This window comes from Motacilla alba, chromosome Z (genome assembly GCF_015832195.1).
Source record: "Motacilla alba alba isolate MOTALB_02 chromosome Z, Motacilla_alba_V1.0_pri, whole genome shotgun sequence".
In the NCBI taxonomy this organism is placed as follows: domain Eukaryota; kingdom Metazoa; phylum Chordata; class Aves; order Passeriformes; family Motacillidae; genus Motacilla; species Motacilla alba.
The window spans coordinates 25,302,463-25,310,650 of NC_052046.1; positions in this window are offsets into that span (position 1 = coordinate 25,302,463).

Genomic DNA, 8,188 nt, shown 5'->3' on the forward strand with positions numbered 1-8,188 from the left:
CATTAGAGAGTGTACAAAGGAGGCCTGCAAGGATGATGAAGGGTCTGGAGGGGAAGCCATATAAGGAGTGGTTGAGGTCACTTGGTCTGTTCAACCTGGAGAAGAAAAGACTGAGACCTCACAGCAGTCTGCATATTCCTCGTGAGGCAAAGAAGGGAAGCAGGTACAGATACCTTCACTGTTGTGACCAGTGACAGAATTTCAGTAAATGAGATGAAGCTGAGTTGGGGGAGGTTTAGGTTGGACATCAGAGAAACATTTTTCACCCAGAGTTGGAACAGGATTCCCATAGAAATGACAGCACCAAGCCTGAGTTCAAGAAGTGCTTGGATAATGCTCTCAGACCCATGATGTGATTCTTGCAGTGTCCTGTGTAGGGCCAGGATTTTGCCTCCATGATCCTTACAGGTCCATTCTTTGATTCTCTGATGCTCTGATTTTTTGATTCACAACAGCTTTTGTTAAAGAACCAAGAATTTGAGGAACAGTGGACTCATTGAGTGAAAAAGGACTTCTGGTGGTCCTTGCCTGGCTTCTGCAGAGAGCTGAAATCACTGGGTATAATTTCTGTCTTCAGAGACAAATGAACAAATCATCTGAAGTAGCAGCAAATACCCACATCACCAGGGCTGTCTACAGACACAAATCTAGTGGTGAAGAATGAATCCTTGTACAGATCATAAGAAGAAGGGGAGGTCTTGGTTCCATGTGTTTGGATACCAGCTACCAGCTTGACCTTAGAGAATTTTTTCCTTGTTGTGGGTTCACTATTTGTTCAGGCAGTGCATGCAAGTGTAAAAGAAGGATTTAGTTTATTTGATCTAACAATATTTTTTAACCTTATAGGCTCTCCATAAGATTGACATTATTCTGCAGTAGTGTCACAGTTGGGAGTTGTTGTGATGCACTAGATAGTTATTTGGATGCTGCACTGGGGTTGTGTTACATGAATGTTTCCCCCTTTCCCTCAGATGGTTTGTCGCTAAGGTGACCTGTCCCCTGTAGCCCCTCCCTTTGCCCCTCCTCTTTGGTGTCCCCTTGGCTGCGGCCTTCCGTCCCCACCTCCCATTCTGTGGGTATAAATGTCCCTTGGGTTTGGAGCTCTTCCTTTTTTTTCACCAGGAAGCCCTACGATGCAGATGTCCCCTTCCAGCTAATAAATAGGACATCAGAACCACATGGAGAAAGAGCGCTTCTCATCCTTTACTTCGTCCATGTAGGATCCGTGCGGGCTTAAATCCCAAGCTAGCCGGGGGGATTTACAGCCCGAAACCCACGGGTTCCTTCAGGTGGTGCCCAACGTGTTTTCGACTCCCACTTCGGTCAGAGACGACACGAAGGAGCTGGTAATTCACCTGCGTGGATTATATTAGCTTTTTGGACTTTCACCTTCCTCTGCCTTTCTTCGTCGCGTTTTTGTCGGCAAGGACGTCAGAGGGTGAAATCGGGACCCCGTCGCAACCCACGACGGGCCGATTTCGGACGAAGACTTCTTTTTAGCTGTTCCAGCCAGCCACTGTCCCCAGGAGGGGTGAGTATATCCCCTTGCGTAGTTGGGGGACCCCGGGGGAGCCCTCAGAGTGTGGGGGTCAATTCCCGGTGCAGGGAAGGGTCCGGCCCCGATAGTCGGGGTTTGTGAGTGTCCCGCGGGTCTCTCCTCGTGGGCAGAGTGGCTCCGGCACTGCGACAGGGTCTGTGCGTGGTCCCGGGAGCTGCGTGCTTCCATCGGTCGGGTCCCCGCGGCGCACGGCTCTGAGAAGCGGCGGGTTGGTTTCGTGGTTCCCAGAAGCGGCGCGGGTGGGTTTTGGCGTGGCCGCGGCGCGGGCGGCGGCAGGGTACCTGCGGCTCGTGTTTCTGCTGTGAGCGAGCGCGCCCAGGCAGCGGGGGGACCCGGTGAGCGGGGCAGGTGGCTTCGAGCTCCCGCATGGCAGCCATGTGGCAGCCGTGCAGCCGGCAGCTGCCGCCCACAGCTTTAAAACCCGCGCGGTTCGCACGCAAGCAGTTCGTCTGTCCCCCGGAGAGAACGGGGGGGGAGGCTGCCCGGATTCTTTCTTGGATTGGCTGTGGACTCAGTGCTTTCAATTCTTGTTAGCGCTTGCTTTTTAGAAGGTGGATAAGAGTGTTGCAGAAACCAGTTACCATCAGGATGGGTGCTAAGCTTTCTGCAACGCAGAGAGGCAATTATTCCCTAGTTTTAGATACCCTAAGTAGTGGAAATGTTAAACTTTCAAAAGCAGTCTTAAAATGGTTTGTTCACTGGATTTCTTTTCATTTCCCTCAGTTTTCCCAGCAAAATATCAACTCAATCTCTGCCTGGGACAAAGTTGGAGCCTTGTTAATTGTAAAAGCAGAACAAGGTGATACAACTGTGTCTAAGTTTTTTCCTGTGTTCCTCTTAATTCGGAAAGAAATCCTAAAGAGGGATTTGAAAGGACAGCCGGAGCAAATCTCCCCTCACTCAGCTTCCCCTACCCTTCCTCCCAAACCCTCTGCCCCCGAACTGAGAGAGTCAAGCGAGGCATGCCGGCAAACACAGGGTACCTGGCACTGCCACTGTTCCCCTGGCCTCCCTCGCCCCCCTCAGTACCCTGGCTCTGCTAGCTGTGCGCAGGCTGACAGAGCACCTTCCCTGCACCCCTCCAACCTAATTCCTGTTACCCCAATCTCGCATGCTGACCCCCCCCATCCCCAAAATGGCTACGACCACATGGTTGGCATTCCAGATACTGCCGACCGCGTGGTCAAAGCCCAACATGGCGGCATCCACGTGTTCGAGCCTTCAGTCTATCCTTCCTCTTCCCACAATCCCTTTCGCCCACCTGTCCCCTCCCCCAACCCATTCTGGTCTCACAACCCCTTCCTCCCCTCAGATGCTCCTCCCCCTCCCTCCCTGCCCCCGCCCCTCATGATGTCACCCTGTAACCCCATCCCTGGTTCCCACGGTTACCCCGCCCCCCTCCCTGTTCCTGTTTCCCACGCCCCCTTGCCCGGGTCCCGAGACAGTGGGGCCGAGGGATGGGGGGGGTGGGACCAGGGGCTGGGGGGGTGGGTCCCTGCCTGGCCCCCACGGGGGTGGGGCAAGGGGAGGGCACGTCCCTCCTTCTGGTTACCAAGGTGCCGGGGTGGGTGGGGCAGGGGTAGGGGGTGTACTCTCTACCAGTCCCCAAGGGAGTGGGGTGGGGGGTCAACCCCTGCCTACTTCCCAGGGCGGTGCGGCTGGGGGGAGAGTTAGTCCCTCGTCTGGTCCCCAGGAAGGTGTGGCCGAAACAAAAAAATCTAGCATTCAAACCCGGGAAGAAGAAGTGATTCCTTTAGTAGCTCCCGTCCAATACAATGGTGGTAGGGCTGGTCCTAGGACCTACCAACCCTTCTCATACCAAACAAAGCGTGAACTATGTAAAACCCAATTGGAATTTGGGAGACATAGCGAAATCTTTAAAAGCATGATGAAGGCTACATTAACATCCCTTGAATTTGTCCCTACTGATCTCCTAGATCTTTTCCGGTGCTTGCTTACCCAGTCAGAGTTTGATCTATAGGAAGGCTCCTGGAAGAGATCTTTAAGGGATCTCTTGGAGGAACTTAAACAAAACCCACAGGATGCCAAAGATTTAGAAAATAATCCCCTCACCTATGAACATCTGTGCGGCGAGGGGGATTGGTCTAAGCCCGAGGATCAAGCTCGGGTGTTGTCAAAATCCATTCTAGATAAGATTTCAAAAGCTGCAGGTAAAGCTTTTAACCAGTTACCAACCGTTGAATCTAAAGGTAGTTTTCTTGATATTAAATCTGCTTCAGAAAGTTTCTTGCAGTTTGTCGACCGACTTCATGCACAGGTTGAAAGACAAGTTCAGGACCGCAAGACACAAGTAGAGATGGTGAAAGAGCTGGCACAGAGGAATGCGAATGAGGTCTGCAGCAGGGTGCTCCTGGGACTGCGTCTCAACCCTCCACCTACACTGGGAGAGATGATTGAAGCGTGTGCCAGGAAAGCGGAACTGTTCACTGCACAAGAGCTGTGGTCAAAGCCTGCAATCCCAGAGACTGTGGCACCTGTTTCTCCAGAAGTCATGAGGACACAGATATCACCAGAGCAGCTTCAACATATCATCTGCTTCATTTGCAAAAAAACTGGACACTTTGCCCAAAATTTCCCACAAAACCAGGAACAAAAGACACCCTTTACTCCAAAAAACCAGGACACCAGTGCAGCCCCCCTGCCCCGTGCTACGACATAAATGCAGCAGGCTTCCCTGAGGGGAAAACCTCCCCCAAAGCAGAAAAGGGGGAGGCAGGGAAGCGGGATGTGGGGAAGCTAAATAACAGTGTACAGGATAACATCTGGCAGCCTCACACGCGTTTCAAGCTTGTGACCACCAAAGCTTTTGTTTTCAGGTCTACCCAGTGGACGGTCATTGGAGTGGACCTGCCAGAGTACTCACAGGACTTGACAAAAGATCGCCCGAGACTGGACAGTGAGTACTTTGTTATTGGGGACACAGCACACACACCCATGGAGATTGAGGTGGCTCCCATGACCATCAAGGGGGACATACCTAATCTCATTCTTCTAGCGCGCTGTCCACAGCCACCCTTCCATTTGGCCAAGGGGCAAATCATTGCCCAGGCCATTCCTGTTCCTGCAGAAATATCAGTAGATGACAAGGCCCCAGGTGTATAATGGGCGGAAGTGGTTGGTGAGGACAAACCCATTATGGGATGCAACCTGATGCGTGGAGAAGAACATCTCCACGTGGACGGGCTGCTAGACACAGGGGCAGATGTGACAATCATACCTGAAAGGTTGTGGCCGTCACATTGGGATTTGCAGCCCGTGGCTGGTAGAATCCAAGGTGTAGGAGGAGTCACATTGGCAAAGATATCAAAAAGCATCGTGCAAATTGAGGGACCGGATGGAAGATTGGCCAGTGTCCACCCGTTTGTCACTGACTCCCTTGTGGGGTAGAGACACCATGTCGCAATGGGGGGTCAAATTGGTCATCCCTAAGAGCCTCCAGGATTTTTAGAAGCGGCCACTGTGGAGCACCCTGCCCACAAGTTAACATGGCTGGATAATAATCCAGTCTGGGTACATCAGTGGCCGCTCACTAAGGAAAAGCTGAAGGTGCTCGAGGAGCTTGTGAAAGAACAATTGGCTAAAGGACACATTGAAGAGACAATTAGCCCATGGAATTCCCCTGTATTCGTAATAAAAAAGCCGGGGAAGGATAAGTGGCGGCTCCTCCATGATCTAAGAGAAATAAAAAAGGTTATTGAAGACATGGGGTCTCTACAACCAGGGATGCCCTCCCCAGCCATGCTCCCCCAAAACTGGAAATTGGTTGTCATAGACATCAAAGACTGTTTCTTCCATATTCCCCTACACCCAGAAGATGCACCACGGTTTGCCTTCTCGGTTCCTACCATCAATCGAGAAGCCCCAATGAAGTGCTACCACTGGAAAGTATTGCCTCAGGGAATGAAATGCTCTCCTTCCATCTCCCAGTGGTATGTGGCTTCATTGCTGTCCCCAGTGCACGCCCAAAAAAGGAAGGCAATCATCCTACACTACATGGATGATGTGCTTGTGTGTGCCCCTGATGACATAATACTCCAAGACACACTTGACCTAGTGGTTAATGTTTTAACCTCTGCTGGATTCCAACTGCAGGAAAGCAAGGTTCAGAGGATGCCACCTTGGAAGTACCTGGGCCTGGACATCACTGCGCGGACTGTTGTTCCGCAGAAATTGGAAATCATGAATGATCCCAAAACCTTAGCAGATCTCCATTCCCTGTGTGGGTCTTTGAACTGGGTCAGGCCTTGGCTAGGCCTCACCAAAGAGGACCTAGCTCCCCTTCTCAATTTACTGAAAGGGGAGAGAGAGCTAGCTTCTCCCAAGGAACTGACCCCAGAGGCAAAAACCGCTCTCCAAAAGATGCAGAAATCTTTGGCCAAGAGGCAGGCTCATTGTTAACAGCCCGAGCTGCCTTTCAAATTCATTGTTTTAGGGAAGTTACCACACATACAGGGGTTAATATTCCAGTGGTCTGAGGGGCAGAGGGATTAGCTTCTAATCATAGAGTGGCTTTTCCTCTCCCTTCAGCGATCCAAAACCATCACACAGCCACAGGAGTCTGATCCGGAAGGCCAGGGTAAGATTGCGTGAGCTGGCCGGTTGTGACTTTCAGTGTATTCACCTTCCAGTTAAACTTTCTAAGGAGGGAAGGAACTCTCCTGAGAGGTTCACCAAGGAGATGCTCGAGAATCTGCTCCAGAGCAATGCCAGTCTCCAGTTGTCTCTGGACAGCTGCAGTGGACAGGTCCACACCCCATCACACAAGCTGTTCAACGAGGAATTCCACCTCATAGCTCCTAAGGTAAGGAGTCGTAGGCCTCTCAAGGCGCTTACAGTGTTCACGGATGCATCCGGGGCCTCCCACAAGTCGGTGGTGACTTGGAGAAATCCCCAGACCCAGCATTGGGAAGCTGATGTTGAGTTTGTGGAAGGGTCGCCCCAGATCGCTGAACTGGCTGCAGTTGTGAGAGCCTTTGAGAAGTTCTCGGAGCCAATTAATTTGGTTACCGACTCAGCATATGTGGCGGGAGTAGTGTCCAGGGCTGAGCAGGCAGTTCTCAAAGACATCGAGAATGAGCAGCTCTTCAGATTGCTCTCAAAACTAATTTATTTGATTTCGCAGCGGGAGCATCCGTTCTTTGTGATGCACGTGAGGTCACACACGGATCTGCCAGGCGAGATCGCAGAAGGTAATAGCAAAGCAGATTCCCTTGCAGCTGCAGCAGGAATGGCACGCCTTCCGGACATCTTTCAACAGGCAAAGCTAAGTCATCAGCAATATCATCAAAACGTTCCAGGTCTAATCCGTCAATTCCAATTAACACGGAGTCAGGCTCAAGCCATTGTGGCCACCTGTCCTAGTTGCCAGCTTCAGGCAGTCCCATCACTGGGTGTTGGGGTTAACCCCCAAGGTCTTGGGAGCTGTGAAGTGTGGCAGACTGATATCACACACATTCCCAGTTTTGGTTGCATGAAATATGTACATGTCAGCATAGATACATACTCGGGTGCAGTTTATGCCTCTGCCCACATAGGGCAAAGGGCTGCGCATGCCAAACAACATTTGGTGCAAGCCTTTTCAGTGTTGGGGATCCCTAGGGAGATCAAAACTGACAATGGCCCAGCGTATGCCTCCAAGGAGTTCCTAGAGTTTGTCCAGCAGTGGGGAGTGGAACATAAGACAGGCATTCCCCACTCCCCCACAGGTCAAGCTGTGATCGAGCGTGCCCACGATACACTCAAGCAAGTCCTGGCTCAGCAGGGCAGTTCTGAGGTGTGGATGACTCCACAGCAAAAGCTCTGCAAAGCGCTTTTTACAATCAACTTCTTAAACTGTTCATTTGAAAACATGAATCCCCCAGTAGTATGTCATTTCAATAATAACAATCCGTTTAAGTTGTCACAGCGTCCACCAGTTCTCATTAAGGACCCAGAAACCTGGGAAGTCGAGGGTCCTTATGAGCTCGTCACCTGGGGGCGTGGTTACACGTGTGTGTCCACCCCTTCAGGCCCCCGATGGATACCCCAAAAGTGGGTAAAACCTTTCATTCCCAAAAATCCAGCTCCAGCAGACACCAAGGAGAAACAAGCAGCTGTCACCTCAAAGAGAAGATGCCACCGGAAAGAGAAAGAAATTTCCTAAAAGAACTGGCTGCATTCTGGTAGACCTATGAACTTAAGGACACTCTTGAAAAATAAATGTATTTTTTTTTCTTTGTAGAAGAAGAGAATCTACCTCCCACCTATCCTCGCGATGAACCCAGTCCAAGTTGTCATCCTGCTGGACTGTTCAAAGACTGGGGACTCTCAGGGTGGTGGACTTCTATAATTAGGTCAATTCTGTTGTTTTTGTTGCTTTTTTTTTTTTCTTTTTTTTAACAGAAAAGGGTGAGATGTTGTGATGCACTAGATAGTTATTTGGATGCTGCACTGGGGTTGTGTTACATGAATGTTTCCCCCTTTCCCTCAGATGGTTTGTCGCTAAGGTGATCTGTCCCCTGTAGCCCCTCCCTTTGCCCCTCCTCTTTGGTGTCCCCTTGGCTGCGGCCTTCCGTCCCCACCTCCCATTCCGCGGCTATAAATATCCCTTGGGTTTGGAGCTCTTCCTCT